The sequence below is a fragment of the Erythrolamprus reginae genome, chromosome 4 (genome assembly GCF_031021105.1).
Source record: "Erythrolamprus reginae isolate rEryReg1 chromosome 4, rEryReg1.hap1, whole genome shotgun sequence".
Lineage (NCBI taxonomy): Eukaryota > Metazoa > Chordata > Lepidosauria > Squamata > Dipsadidae > Erythrolamprus > Erythrolamprus reginae.
In genome coordinates, this window is record NC_091953.1 from 41,131,632 (window position 1) to 41,147,407 (window position 15,776).

Genomic DNA, 15,776 nt, shown 5'->3' on the forward strand with positions numbered 1-15,776 from the left:
ATGAACATCGTTTATTGTGTTATTTTCTGATTATTATTGTCATCAGAGCATCAATTTATTTTGTTATAGGCTTTCACTGTGATAATATATCTTTGCTATCATGAAGAAAGTTTATAAAGGAAGAGAGCTTTTTAATATTTAATCTGTTTAAAGAAACTTTATTTTAAATTAGAAACTATCTTTCCACAGCAAAGAAGGTGGATTCAATCAGAATTCCTTATATCTATATGAAATAAAAGGTTGATATATAATCCCTTTGATCATTTCAACTTCTAAATGAGTTTTGTAGCCAATGCAATTGCCCAGTTTTTTAGCTATCCAATTTTACCTTATGAAGGGATATTTAACTTCCATTTTTCCCTCAAAAGATAAATCCAGAAGGAACATTATAAATACTCAATTTCAGTGAGACATGTTCTAACTTTCAAAGTAGGAAAGTAAAGCAAAATTCCATGGCAGACACATGCACACACATAAACACACAGTGAGTATGTAAATAGAATTTTAACTCTATTTTTTTTGGTAATTCATACAGAGATAATCTTGGATGTTTAATCTACAGTCAAGCTCAGAATTAGTTTTGGTAATTAATAGCCTTTCTAAATAATTTTAAAATCAATGCTGATATATTTTATTTCAAATATCAATGGATAAGTTTGTGTCTGTTGTGGATGAGGAAAACAAGAAAGAAATAGGCTGAGAAACATAATCCCGTGGCATGCAATACATTCCACACACCTACATACTATAAATGAGCAGATCTTGAAGTATAATGGTGAGATATTATTTATATCTGTTGGATGGTAAATCAATTTTTCAGTTCAAAGTTGGGATAAAGATGCTGGAAACAAAATGGAGGCTGATTGGAAAGAAAAGTTTATTGATGAAGCAGAACCACCAACCACATGTGACCAAATGGAAATGCAAATCCTGTCTGAGGTAATCTGGTCAGTCTCTGGTTTATTGTTTATCCGAGCTTCCATATTTTTGTGACTTTGCAGCTTGAATTGTCTGGAGAGGCTTGTGTCTGCAAGTGGTGTTAAGTGTTAAGCAATTTCTATTGTCGCTAATGGCTTTTGTCCTGTGTTGGATCTTGGGTGAGGGACTGTTTTCTAATCTTACCATTTTTCCAAGGAGTTTCAAAATGTCCTGTCTTGAATGGATTTGTGCCTGCGATATTTGCTTTGCTTATGAATAGAACTATCTAGATATTTGTCTTCCTCTTTCAATAAGTACTTTATCTTTTAAGTACTGGCATCTCCTATGGGCTAATTAGAAAGACTTGAGGGTTACTTTTTGTCTTTGGGAGCATATTTCTACATTTCTCCTTTAAGGAAATATTATATTCTGCCTTTTTTAATATTTCCCAAAATATTTCATTCTTGATTTTCCTTAAGTATTAATGTTTGAAAAATTATGTGTTCAATACATTCTTCTAACTGAAACTATGAGGCCCAATTGAGTCTAAAACTATAGTTAAGCCATTCTTATTGAGGAAAATTTCTTCAACTTATTAACTTCAACTTATTAACAAATTAAACTCATTAATTTATCCAATGTGTTCTGCCAGGCTGTCTGATAGTAGCCTCCCAAAAATTCAAGGGTACAAATTTCACACACACACACACATTTGAAAATTCAAAACAATGTTCTTTATTACAAAATTCAAAATTCAAAATAAACAAAGCACTCTTTTTGCATTGCAAAGAGCACTCATACCAAAACAACCCGGTAGACTGTACAATTTCCCTTAAGCAGGCATTAAGTACTTAGCTAGCAGCTGTGAAGAAACTTCACACCCTTCTTCCAACGAAGTGAGATACACACACACACACGTTGCTCTGCTGTGGTTTCAAAGGTATGAAAAAGCAACAAAGTCCAGCAACACCAGATTCCTGATGAACTGCGATCAGATATTCTTCCACAACAGCCAAGCCCTAATTACTGGAGCCCCACCCAAACACAGGTGGCCTCACTTATTTCCTGTAATATGTTCTTACTTGGTCTCTTCTACGCATAATTCTGTGCTTGCGTGGGTCCAAAACATCATAATCTGAATCAAAGGAAGATAAGGGAGATTGATTGCCTGGGCTGTGTGCCAAGTCCTCCTCTACCGAGTCACTCCCACCTTCTTCTTTGTCTGAGGAAACTAAACTCTGAACTGATTCTGTCGGCAATAACACAGGCCTGTGACATGTTGAAGTTTCCCCTGTATCCACCTCCCCATTCCCTGGGGCAGGAGCTGGGCCAGAGCCAACCACAACACAATGCAATATATGAAATGCTACAGGTTTGGCCTGGTTTGGGTGTACCGGTAGTAGCGGCCACCGGTGGGTCAGAGAACTGGTAGCAGTGGCAGCCTGAGGCTCTTCTCTCCCAACCAAACATCACCATTTTCTTGTTTTTAACCATCTGCACTTGCAGAAAGCCTTCTGCACATTCACAGAGGGTGAAAATGTAGGCATCTCCAAACCGGTAGGGAATGTACATAGATTTTACTGCTAATGCAATGCCTCTCTCTTTCCCAACCATAGTTTGTAAGAGGTATCCCAATCATGAAATGAGATAAACAGATAAATAAGGAAAGATTGAAGTACCAGATATTTCCTCCAATATTTTCCAAGTAAAAATATTTATTATAAAGGGATAGGAAATAGAATCAGCAGAAGATCCAAGAACAAGACAAGGCAAAGAAGAAGCAATTATTTGTTTGTTTGTTTGTTTGTTCGTTTAATTATATTTGTAGGCTGCCCTTCTCCTAGCAGAGTCAGGGCGGCTCATAAGAGTAAAAAATAGATGCAATAGACAATAAATATAATTAAAACATTAGAAAATGCATAAAACCCACAATAAAAAGAAACAATCAATTCATCTGTCATACTAACGGCCAGAGTGAAGCAATCTCTTTTAATTACTACCCATACTGGTATAACTTGATTATTGCACAAAAAGGTGGCTACCCCATTCCCCAAATGAAAAAAAATGTAAAATATAAATTCAGAAAAAAACCCATTCCTAAATGGTAAGTAACTTCTCAAACATGTAAGAAAACAACCTTGCTAATGCGGGTGATTTAAAACAATCTTATTTTTGTTCCTTTTCGCGTAACAAACAAATGCAATGTATCTTGCTATTTCATATCCTCAGAGAATATTGAGTATAGTGGAATTATTGAGAATACAAATAAGAATACAAACCGCACCGTATTTTTAGAAACTAATCAATCACAGAAATGTGTAGCATTTTCCCTTTCTGTAGCAGCTGCTTTTGACAAAATGAAATCCTGTAAAGACATATGTTGGAGAATTATTAAGCAGTGGAAGTTTTCACTGGAGGTTTTCAAATAAAAACTGCATAGCCATTTGTCTCGAATCATTTGAGGATTCCTGCCCTCGATAGAGGTTTTGATTGGAAGACCTCTAATGTACTTTCAAACCCATGATTCTATGATATATGCAGCATTTTTTTCTGGATATGAGTGGTTTTCCATTTATGGGAATTTTCCTCTCATTCTTTCTTTTATCCACTGAGTCTCACAAAATGGCAAGATATCTTGACATCTAGAACTGGTTCTTTAGAAGTAATCAGAGGAACATTTTTGGCCAATTCATTGACTTTATTTTTTTTCCTGTGTGAGAAAAATTAGAATGGGAAGCAAGTAGCCAGTTTTCCCATTCCCTTATTGGCTACTGAAAAGTATTTCAAACTTCCCTCTTCATCATCCACTCAAGCCACAGAGAGCAGCAATAAAGACCCTTAGGATATGGTGCTTCAGCATACTGTAAATCAAATAAGAGGACATATTCTTATTTATACTTCTTACTAAAAGCAGGACCTTTATTGCAGGCTGTATACAACTGTGTACTGAGATATAGTGATGAAAACAATGCATGGTTGTTTGGAATTTGGTAACACAGAATTAAGTTGGAGTGTTAGCAAGTTAGATATACATAAAAGTCTAATGCTTTAATTCTATTTCTTTTTTATATATCTGAACATTTACCCTATTATCCATCACTGTATGTTCATTCTGTAGTTCATTTTTTAAATAATTGCTAGTTTATGTCTCTTTCTGTTTTAAACATTTAGTCTTCCTGCAAATAAAGCTTTTAATACTACTTTCATTATATCCCAAATTGGATTGAGAAATATCTTTGAAGAATTTGTGTTTTACTCCTTCCCTCCCCCCCCCCCCCCGTGGGTGTGTGGGTGTGTGCTTGCTTTGGTTTTAGCTTTCAAATAATGATAAATTCAGCAACAAAAACTTTTTAAAAGTAAATATCATTGCAACAATTTTGAAGATATTATGTGAATTATTTTGAATTCTTTCATAATGAATCTGAAACAAATAAATAATCATTATTTGAATATATAAATGATTTTTTTCTAGTAGCAAAAAGTAGCATCCATTCATCTAGAACCTCTGACTCCTAATATATTATTGAATTGTATGTTTACTTTTGGCATGTTGGATTTGTATGTAAATTCCTACTTAGAATGTAAAAATGGCTATTAAATCCCTTTGCTTTACAAAATCAATCATTCTGCACAAAAGACAAAAGTATTGTTGGATGCAGATTAATCATTTATATATTTTGAGATAGTTATAGCACTATAAAGATGCATGATAAGTGTAAAAAGCAATTTTGTTTTATTCTGCCATCTGTTTAAATTGTTTGACATTTTATTGTTAACTAGATTTGTTGCAAGGTGTTTATGTTTTGTTTTTGTTTTTCACTGTTGTATTCAAAAATGATATAATTTTATTATGGGCTCTTAGATAAGAAAAATGAAAATTATTAATTTCATGCGACTATTACTTGGAATGGGTGCATAAAATCTCACTAACATCATTGGGCTTGTTCTGGGTACCACCCATAAATTCTACAAATAGCTGGTTCAGAAAGGCCATTATATAAATGCATCAATACAGTAAATTTGAGTAATGTTTTGTCCATATTCTCTTACAGTAGCATTATTATAATACTATCTTAAAATGCTCACTATTTTGGTATTTTAACACAAAACCGATATTAACATCTTATCAACTAACTAATTATCAACTAACTAATTTACCACATGCTTCAGAAAAACCAAGCCATTGGGCATAACTAAGCACTATAATTTGTGTGCTACTGAATTGTATTAATCTTTTTAGCAATCTATCATAGCATTCATTTTATTGTTAGCCTATAAGTTTTAATCTATTATATTATAAAAAGAATAGAATAGAGTGCAATGGAGTGGAGTGGGGAACAGAATAGAATAGAATAGCAAAGATGGAAGGTTTCCTTTTAGTTTATAATGAACTTTAGTTTATAATGAACTTAAATATGTATTTACAAGTATATGTTATCTATATATGTATATAATATTTGGCCATCCATTTCACAACAGTGTCCTGGGTGCCATACAAAGAAGCCAACAGTTACAAACTCTAACCCATAAAGCCCATGGTAAACAATACATTCCTATCATAAAGCCACATCAGTCTTAGACCTTGTCTAACCTGCTACGCTTGCAGAAATACCCAGGTTTTCAGAGCCTTAGAAAAACTAAAACAGGGACCTCGATCTCAGTCAGGAGATAGGAAGGGGCGAAAATACTGTTCTAAAGGCAATAGCTGTCAGTTGATTTCAATGAAAAAGTGCCTAGCTCTGTTAATGATTACCTATTATTTACACTTCACTAGTATGTGCAAATCCAAAGGTTCCGATATAAGCTCCTAGTGCATGGCCAAATGTTTTATTTCAGAAGAGTCCAAGGTCATCCAGAAAATGGAATTCTGAAACTCAGAAACCCCTACAATAAAAGAATGCGTAAGACAGTGTAAAAATAATCTTGAACAGATTTCTGGTGGGAAGTGACATCAGACTGATTGTATACACTGCTAAAAGTTATATATATTTAGAACATTATTTTAGGAAATCAAAAGAAAAGAAAAGAAAACCCAAGACTGTTAATTAGCTTTTAATCCATCTTTCCATTACAAACTTTATGGAGCAACAGTCCCTTCTCAATCTGGATGATTGAATGATGTATCCATTAGATCATTTCAGGGATATATTTTTGGAATAATAAAGAGAAAGGTTGAGGGATCTGAGGATTTTTCAATCCCGATTTCTTCTTTCAAGATAAAAGCATTGGCAGACCGAAAATAAATAATCAGAATATTTCTGAAAGTAGAATAATTTTATTTGCTTAAATTGCATAGCAACACAGATTAACTTCTTACTTAAAATACTTCGGTCAAAATGAATGAATTTGGAAATTCTTAGATACAAATATTCAATGAATATGTCTTTATTTTTGTAACCAAAAGCAGATCTTCCAAAAGCCTTAAATATATCATGGCCTGGATTTATGTACTGCTAATATTCTCCTTTCCCATAGATAAACACATTAATTGCAAATTCCATGGAGGAAAATAATACCTGCTAAAGAAAATGAAATTCACATCCAAATTTGAATTGGTTCTAATATGGGAAGGTATATAAAAGTTTTAAATCAATCAATCAATCAATCAATCAATCAATCAATCGAGGCTGTAGTTCTTTTTACATTCCCTTAGATAAGAGTATATCAAGTAATGGGCAGCCAAAATTTTTATTTCTGCACTGTGGATGTGGCTTATTTTGTGGGTGTGGCTTAATAGTCATGTGACTGGGTAGGAGTGGCTTGCCCGCCATGTAATCAGGTGGGAGTGGCTTGAACGATCATTGTTCAAGTGAACTGTTAAGTCCTCGGCTTTTTAAAATTTCAGCAAAAAACATGTTTTTTATATATATATATATATATATATATTGTTCTGAGTTCGGGTTTTGCCCTGTGTAATATTTTGCATGTTTATGCGACGTTTCGGTGAAATCACATTCACCATCATCAGGCTGAAGTTTCCAAGCTTCGTGCTGTTGTAAAATGGAATGTTTGCAACTGTCATTTCTTCCTAGTATATAGTGTGGGGGTGGAGATTTGGTTTGAATGTAGCAAATAGATTGGGTGATTATATTTCAGTGATCTGATTGGTTGGTGTAATCATAATTATTAGAAGGAATATATATATATATATATGTTTTCGTAGATTTTCACGGGTACAGGTATGACGGTCTTGGTATATTCGGGTTTCTTCCCGTGTAGGATTTGGAAATTTCTGGCGACGTTTCGATGAGGTCCCACTCATCATCTTCAGGCTGGTGTTTCTGTCCTTGTTCTAAGGCGAACACTGCGAGACCTAAGCTGCCTTCCTTCTATAAATACTGGTGGCTGGGTGTGGTTTGATGGCTCAGCAATTGCCTGCTGTGTAGAAACTTCCTGGTGAGTCAATGGGGTAACATCTGGGGTCGTTGATGTAGCTGATGGTGTTTCTGTCCTTGTTCTAGGGCGAACACAGCGAGACCTGTGTGGCTGGGTGTGGTTTGATGTGTAGAAACTTCCTGGTAATTCAGGATGCCATTGTCCTGTTCTGTGTCTTGGTTCTTGGGGGGTGTCCCTCCCCCCTTACATCAAAGGCACCACAGATAGTTAAATGTTCTACAACATTCCATTATGCAGAAGTGGGTAAAAATGTTTTAGCCTTTGATTTCAGTGGATTTTTATTAAATGATGTCTAGACTCTTGTTCAACCAGCCTATTCACAGGTTTTCAAGTCTACAGTTTTCATCTTGGAAAACCAATTAATGTCTACGGTGCTTGATGTTCATTTTATATCAACTTGTACTTTTTTTTTTTACAGTACATAAACGTAGATGTCAAAAGATTTTCTTTAGCTATTACTCAGAGTGTTAAAAATGCTGAAAAAGCAGCCTTTGGCACTATATTTATCTGACTTTGTAACCTTGCTTTATAAGATGTGGATTTTCTCACAGCCTTACATGTCAGAATGTCAGGTATTTTCAATGTAATTTAGGGCACGACTTAATTAACTGGCACAATACACTGCAATTAGGCAATTATTCACACATTTCAATGTGAACTGTATGAGATCAGGTTCCTGATTTTTGTTTATTTGTTTATCTGAAGTTTTTCAATGTCAGTTTGAAAGACTAAGGCTAGTCATATAGTCATTATTGTATCAGTAATTAGGATAAACAGTCGGGGTAACAAATCACTTTGAGAACAATTTACCTTAACTGTTGTTTATTGAAGAAGTCCTATTACAAGGCTTAGGAGGAATGGGCAGTATAAAAATGGATTAATGGGTGAATAAATAAAAATTATTTACTTTTAACACAAAACACATATATGGGTGTGTGTGTGTGTGTATTAAAAGTAAATAATATATATACGTTTTCGTAGATTTTCACGGGTACAGGTATGATGGTCTTGGCATATTCGGGTTTCTTCCCATGTAGGATTTGGAAATTTCTGGCGACGTTTCGACGAGGTCCCACTCGTCATCTTCAGGCTGGTGTTTCTGTCCTTGTTCTAGGGCGAACACAGCGAGACCTGAGCTTCCTTCCTTCTATAAATACTGGTGGCTGGGTGTGGTTTGATGGCTCAGCAATTGCCTGCTGTGTAGAAACTTCCTGGTGAGTCAGTGGGGTAACACCTGGGGTCGTTGATGTAACTGAGGTATGCTGATTAGTTAATGGTTGTGGATTAGGCGTGATATCCTGAGTAGTTGGAGCTTGCAGGCTTGGAGCTTCCAAATATTCTGAATGATATTACTGTCAGAAATACATTATAAAAATTATTGTAAAAAATAACAAACAGTTTGTAATGTTTATTACATGCTAGGATCTCAGAATGCCCACTTCTTCTATTATTGTAGTTTGCAAAGTGGATTTGTGCCAGCATCCACAAATCAGGGCTGGGAGATCTGGCAATAACTTTAGATCAGCCTTCTTCGACCTTCAGATAGAGAATCAGATTATTTAGTGCTTCAAGTATTACTACACTGACACCAACTTGTAAGGCTGGGACTGGTTTAAATAAGCTGCTTGCCTTCTAATGACACCAGTCATACAGACATTTCCCACCCTCAACAGATTAATCTCTATTAGCTGCTAGCAAGGGGCAGAGCCACTGAGATGACAGGGAATAAAACATCCTGGTAACAGTTGGAAAGAGGTGAATTGTGTTATGTCAGGATTAAAAACAATCTTTAAAAGGATACATCATAATTGTAAACATAAACCATGCTCTTTATAAACAATGCTTCTTAAAATATATGCGTTTGCACAGCCTAAAAGGATTAGAAAAGCAATTGCTTTGCATTTGCATCAACTCATAATGCTAGGCAGGTAGTCCTTGACTCGCAACTATAACTCACATTCTTGTAACCCATATGTTCGGCCAGAGGTCCCCAAACATTTTACACAGGGGGCCAGTTCACTGTCCCTCAGACTGTTGGAGGGCTGGACTATTAAAAAAACCTATGAACAAATCCCTATGCACACTGCACAAATCTTATTTAAAGTAAAAAACAAAATGGGAACAAATACAATATTTAAAATAAAGAAGTAATTAAATAATTAAGTAATAAAGTAATTTATACTTCTTTATTAACAAGTACATTTAAACTTAAATCAACAAACTCCCTCCTTCCTCTCCACTTCTCTCTTCCCTCTCTCTTTTCCTTCTTTCTCATTTGTTTCATTTTCCTCTCCCTCGTTTTCTCTCCACCATTTTCTCATTTTTCTTTTTCTCTCTTTCTCTCACTCTTTCCATCTATCCCCCTTTCTCTCTTCCTCTCTATCTCTCCCTCTTTCTCTCTCTTTCTTTCTCTGTCCCTCTCTCTCTTTCTCTCTCTTTCTCTCACTCATTTTCTTTCTCCCTCTTTGTATCTCTCACTCTTTCTCTCTCATCCTCTCTCTTTCTCTCCCTCTTTCTCTCCCTTTCTATCTCTCCATCTTCATTTCTCTCTCCCTCTTTCTCTCTCTCTCTCTATTTCTATCTCCCTCTCTTTCTCTCTCTCTCTCCCTCTATTTCTATCTCTCCCTCTCTTTCTCTCCCTCTTTATCTCTCCCTCTCTATCTCTCCCTCTTTCCCTCTCTCTTGATTTCTTTCTCTCCCCCCTCCTTTTTCTCTCTCTCTCTCGTACACCACACTAGCAACAGAGAGAAAAAGAGAGAGAGCGGAGGGTGGTTTTTTGGTCCACGGCCCCCTGGATGAGTGGCTCCGCATGGCCCCAGCACCGGACTTCGCCGTCGCCTCCGCCCCCGTCCGGCTCTCCAGCTAACCCCCTGAATTTGCTCGAATGGAGGTGGCGGCAGCTTCAAGGGACCAACAGCCGGTCCTTCTCGGCACTGCGTCGCTGCAGCCTCTGAGCTCCGCTGCTGTCCCTGGGCACTGTTACCTCTAAACTGCGCTGAGAGAGAAAAAGAGAGAGAGCGGAGAGCACTGGACTTTGCCGTCACCTCTGCCCCCATCCAGCTCTCCAGCTAAGAGGCAGCAGCCACGTCCACCCCTTTGCCCTCCATGGTGCCTCCGCTTAGGAGCGACCCTATCCCGGGCTTGTTGTGGATGCGGCGCGGATGAGGAAAAAAGCCGTAATAAGCGTGAATTTGCAAAACAAGTTCGGCCTCTTCTTCGCCTCGTTACCATGTAAACTAGTTTACCATGTAAACTAGTTGCAGGGCTGAGGGGCGTGCGGTGTAAGTGAGGCTCTTCCTGCAGGAACGGGTGGTGGGGCGCCGCGAAGGGCCATGCTTGAATGCCTGCAAGGCACCGTTGTTGTCATCGCAGTGCAAAGCCACACAGTCCGGATCGCTCGCTTCTCCGGCCAACAAAGTCGGCTGCCCAGGAAAGCACATTTGAAAAGTGCACGTTTAAAAAGCACGCTGCTTTCTCTCTCTAAAGGCGGCAACACTCCGCAGACTGCGGAGTGTTGGTGTAACATGGGCATACTTAGGGAAGGCCATCATTGCTCTCGCAGTCTAAGTTTCCGAACACTCTTCAAAGGTAGCTCCATGTAGAGAGCATTACAGTAGTCGAGCCTCGAGGTGATGAGGGCATGAGTGACTGTGAGCAGTGACTCCCGATCCAAATAGGGCCGCAACTGGTGCACCAGGCGAACATTTGAAAAGTTACTAAGTGATCACTTATAAGTCAAGAATTATTGTAGAGCAGTATTCTGATTTCTGAACTGATGAAATAAGGGATTCTGTAAATTCTGAATGATACCCAGAAGTAATAAGCTCAAATGGTTTTCTAACCTAATAATAATGTTGAAAGTCTGATAAAGTTATTGTTGTTGCTTCAGGGGAGAAGAGAAGCTCAACATTCCCACGTTTCACCATTGTGAAAGCAGGAGAGAAAACTAATTGGAACGAAAATTCACAGTCACCATCAATAGATGCCAGCTCTAAAGATGCTCAGCCTTCCAGGAGAAAAATATTTTACCCAAGTGAGGGGGGGCAGGAGGCAGGAATTGTGTTTTGTACAAATGTCATAACTTTTATTTTATCTGCTTTTCATGGTCTTCTCTGTTTGCCTTCTGTTTTACAGTTTTTACAAGCCTCTCCCGGGCTTGTTGTGGATGCGGCGCGGATGAGGGAAAAAGCCGTAATAAGCGCGAATTTGCAAAACAAGTTCGGCCTCTTCTTCGCCTCGTTACCGACTACTGAAGAAAAAAGAAGCTTCGTTGGGACTTTAGCTCTCCACAGACTTTCCCATGTAAACTAGTTGCAGGGCTGAGGGGCGTGCGGTGTAAGTGAGGCTCTTCCTGCAGGAACGGGTGGTGGGGCGCCACAAAGGGCCATGCTTGAATGCCTGCAAGGCACCGTTGTCATCGCAGTGCAAAGCCACACAGTCCGGATCACTCGCTTCTCCGGCCAACAAAGTCGGCTGCCCAGGAAAGCACATTTGAAAAGTGCACGTTTAAAAAGCACGCTGCTTTCTCTCTCTAAAGGCGGCAAAGAAAGGGGTCAATTGCAGGCCCACTTTCCTACCCGCCCCTTGCCTCTGTACCATCTCCTCGCTCAGCAGCAGACCGCGATGAGTTGACAGGAGATTCGGGAGCTTATTATATCTATTGATAAAATTTCGTGGGCTGCCGCAGGCCGGATAAATTGCCTCAGCGGGCCGCATCCGGCCCCCGGGCCATAGTTTGGGGACCGCTGTGTTAGGCTATTGTAACAGGCTCTGTATGGGGCTACCCTTGAAGATGATTGAAAAACTTCAACTGATGCCGAATGTAGCCAGTCATGTAGTAAATGGTGCTAAATATACATCACACATAACACCCCTTCTGTGTGAGGTGCATTGGTCATTGAGGTGTTTCTGGACTGTTATGCTGGGCTCTATGGCACGAGCCTCCTGAAAATTCAAGGGTAAAAAATTCAGACACACACACTTGAAACTTCAAAAACAATGTTTTTTTTCATAAAATTCAAAAGAAACAAAGCACCCTTTTTGTATTGCAAAGAGCACTCTTTCCAAAACAAACTTGTAGGCAGTAAAACCCCTTAAGCAGTCCCAAAGTACTTAGCTAGCAGCTGTGAAGAACGTCACAGCCCTCTTTCTTCCACGAGTTGAAACAATGACGCTTTGCTATGGCTTGGTTTCAAAGTCCTGAAAAATCAACAAACAGAGATTTCTTGAAATGCCAGGCTCTTCCTCCAAAGACAAACAGATAATCTTCCATACGCAGCAGCCAACAAGCTGTCTTTTTATCAGCAGCCCTAATTAGTTGCACCACAACCAAACACATGTGAATTCTCTTATTTCTGATAATATCTGCGCAGCTGCTCCTTTCTATTCTATGGGCATGGATAGCCTAGAGAAAAGGAGGGCCAGAGCAGACATGATAGCAGTCTACAAGTATACGAGGGGATGTCACAGAGAGGAGGGGATCACTTTATTCTTCAGGGCACCAGAGGCCTGATAAGGAACAATGGCTGGAAGCTGACCAAGGAGAGATTCAACATGGAGATAAGGAGGAACTTCCTGACGGTCAGACCGATCAACCAATGGAACAACCTACCAGCGGACATTGTGAACTCCAACAATCTGGTCATTTTTAAGAGAAGATTGAACTGCCACTTGACTGGTGTACTATAGAGTTCCTGCTTGGGCAGGGGGTTGAACTCGATGGCCTTCATGGTCCCTTTCAACTCTAACAATAAATAAATAAATAAATAAATAAATAAATAAATGAATGAATGAATGAATGAATGAATGAATAAATGAATGAATGAATGAATGAATGAATGAACAAATAAATAAATAAACAAACAAACAAACAAACAAAATATTCAGTGCTCTGTGGCTGCGTAGGTCAATAAAGGGTTCGTCATCCGAATCCAGGGATGATAACGAGGATTCTGCACTGCCTCCCCCTGAGTCCAATTCCTCTTCATCTCCTGATACCGACTGTTCACTGTCAGCAGAATAAGGCAGTAACACTGGCCTCTGACACTGCGAAAATTCACCCACATCCGCCCCCTCAGTCCTCGGGGCAGGAGCTGGCCCAGAGCCAACCACAACATGGACCCAGTTCAAAGTCACCTTGAAAGCCCTACCTAGCTTAGGATCAGGGTACCTGAGAGATTGCCTTTTCCCAAGAACATCTACCTATCCAACTAGATCAAGAAGAATGGGTAGGTTGCAGATCCTGTCAGCCAAAGAGTGTCGGCTGGTGGGGACCAGAATATAAGCTTTTTCTGCATTGGTCCTTGCTTTACAGAGCATCCCCCTTTCCAAGATTAGAATGGCCACCACCCTGTTAGCATCTTATAAAGCCCTAAAAACAGGGCAATGGGATGCTGGGGTGCTGATTGTGTTAAGGACCCCCGTTTCCTGGTTGTATTGTTAACTGGTCAAGTATCTTGGTCAAGTATCATGTATAGTTAATCTGGATGTTTTCAATGTATTTAGTGTTTTTAATGTTTTAAAACGTTTTTATATGTATTTTAATTGTAATATATTTTTGAATTATATATTGGCCAGAGTCATGTGTGGATATAAGAAAGAAAGAAAGAAAGAAAGAAAGAAAGAAAGGAAGGAAGGAAGGAAGGAAGGAAGGAGGAGAAAAGGAAGGAGGGAGAGGGAAGGGGGGAGAAAGAGAGAGAGAGAGAAAGAAAGAAAGAAAGAATGAAAGAAAGAATATACAATGGAAAATACGATCATAATTTATTATGATGTAACCAACTCAATATTATTATTATTTTTGCAGTGGTTGTAAATCGAAAACCACAGTCATTAAAAAGTTGCCATACTTGTGAAGCATAGATAAAGTCATGCTATGGTTGTTAAGTGTTAGGGGCTGTTTTTTTCTGAAAATTGGAAGTAAACCTTGGGGTGGGGGGTGGGGGATGTTTCCAAAATTTTTGTAAATCGTGGTCATGCAACCAGAATATGCTGTATCAGACTGCTCGGATGGGGGAGAATGCAGTGGGGTAGCGAAAATAGAGCTCCACCACAGAGCACACAATTTGCGCTGAAAGATGTTGAAAGAAAATGCAGGATGTCCTGCATAAGTCACACCCAGAGTGTGTAAAAATGTTGGTAGCCCTTCACTGGTTCCATCATTTGTTTGTTTGTTTGTTTGTTTGTTTGTTTATTTATTAGATATGTATGCCGCCCCTCTTTGTAGACTCGGGGTGACTAACAACAATAATAAAACAGCATATGACAAATCTAATATTTAAAATAACTAAAAACCCTTATTAAAAAAACAAACATACACACAAACATACCATGCATAAATTGTATAGACCTGGGGGGAAAGGAATATCTCAGTTCCCCCATGCCTGATGACAGAGGTGGGTTTTAAGGAGCTTACGTAAGGCAAGGAGGATTGGGGCAATTCTGATCTCTGGGGGGAGCTGGTTCCAGAGGGTTGGGGCCGCCACAGAGAAGGCTCTTCCCCTGGGTCCCGCCAAATGACATTGTTTAGTCGACGGGACCCGGAGAAGGCCAACTCTGTGGGACCTAACTGGTCACTGGGATTCATGCAGCAGAAGGCGGTCCCAGAGATATTCTGGTCCGATGCCATGAAGGGCTTTATAGGTCATAACCAACACTTTGAATTGTGATCGGAAACTGATCGGCAACCAATGCAGACTGCGGAGTGTTGGTGTAACATGGGCATACTTAGGGAAGGCCATGATTGCTCTCGCAGTCGAAGTTTCCGAACACTCTTCAAAGGTAGCTCCATGTAGAGAGCATTACAGTAGTCGAGCCTCGAGGTGATGAGGGCATGAGTGACTTTGAGCAGTGACTCCCGATCCAAATAGGGTCGCAACTGGTGCACCAGGCGAACATTTGAAAAGTTACTAAGTGATCACTTATAAGTCAAGAATTATTGTAGAGCAGTATTCTGATTTCTGAACTGATGAATTAAGGGGTTCTGTAAATTCTGAATGATACCCAGAAGTAATAAGCTCAAATGGTTTTCTAACCTAATAATAATGTTGAAAGTCTGATAAAGTTATTGTTGTTGCTTCAGGGGAGAAGAGAAGCTCAACATTCCCACGTTTCACCATTGTGAAAGCAGGAGAGAAAACTAATTGGAACGAAAATTCACAGTCACCATCAATAGATGCCAGCTCTAAAGATGCTCAGCCTTCCAGGAGAAAAATATTTTACCCAAGTGAGGGGGGGCAGGAGGCAGGAATTGTGTTTTGTACAAATGTCATAACTTTTATTTTATCTGATTTTCGTGGTCTTCTCTGTTTGCCTTCTGTTTTACAGTAGTGACAACCACCTGCACCAAATAGCATAATGTAAAAAGCAAGTGCCTTCATGCTGGCTAGGAACCACATAATTTAGCACTAAACTATCTACTAGTTCTTGGAGAAAAATCACTCTAATAAAAAAAGATTTCCGGATCC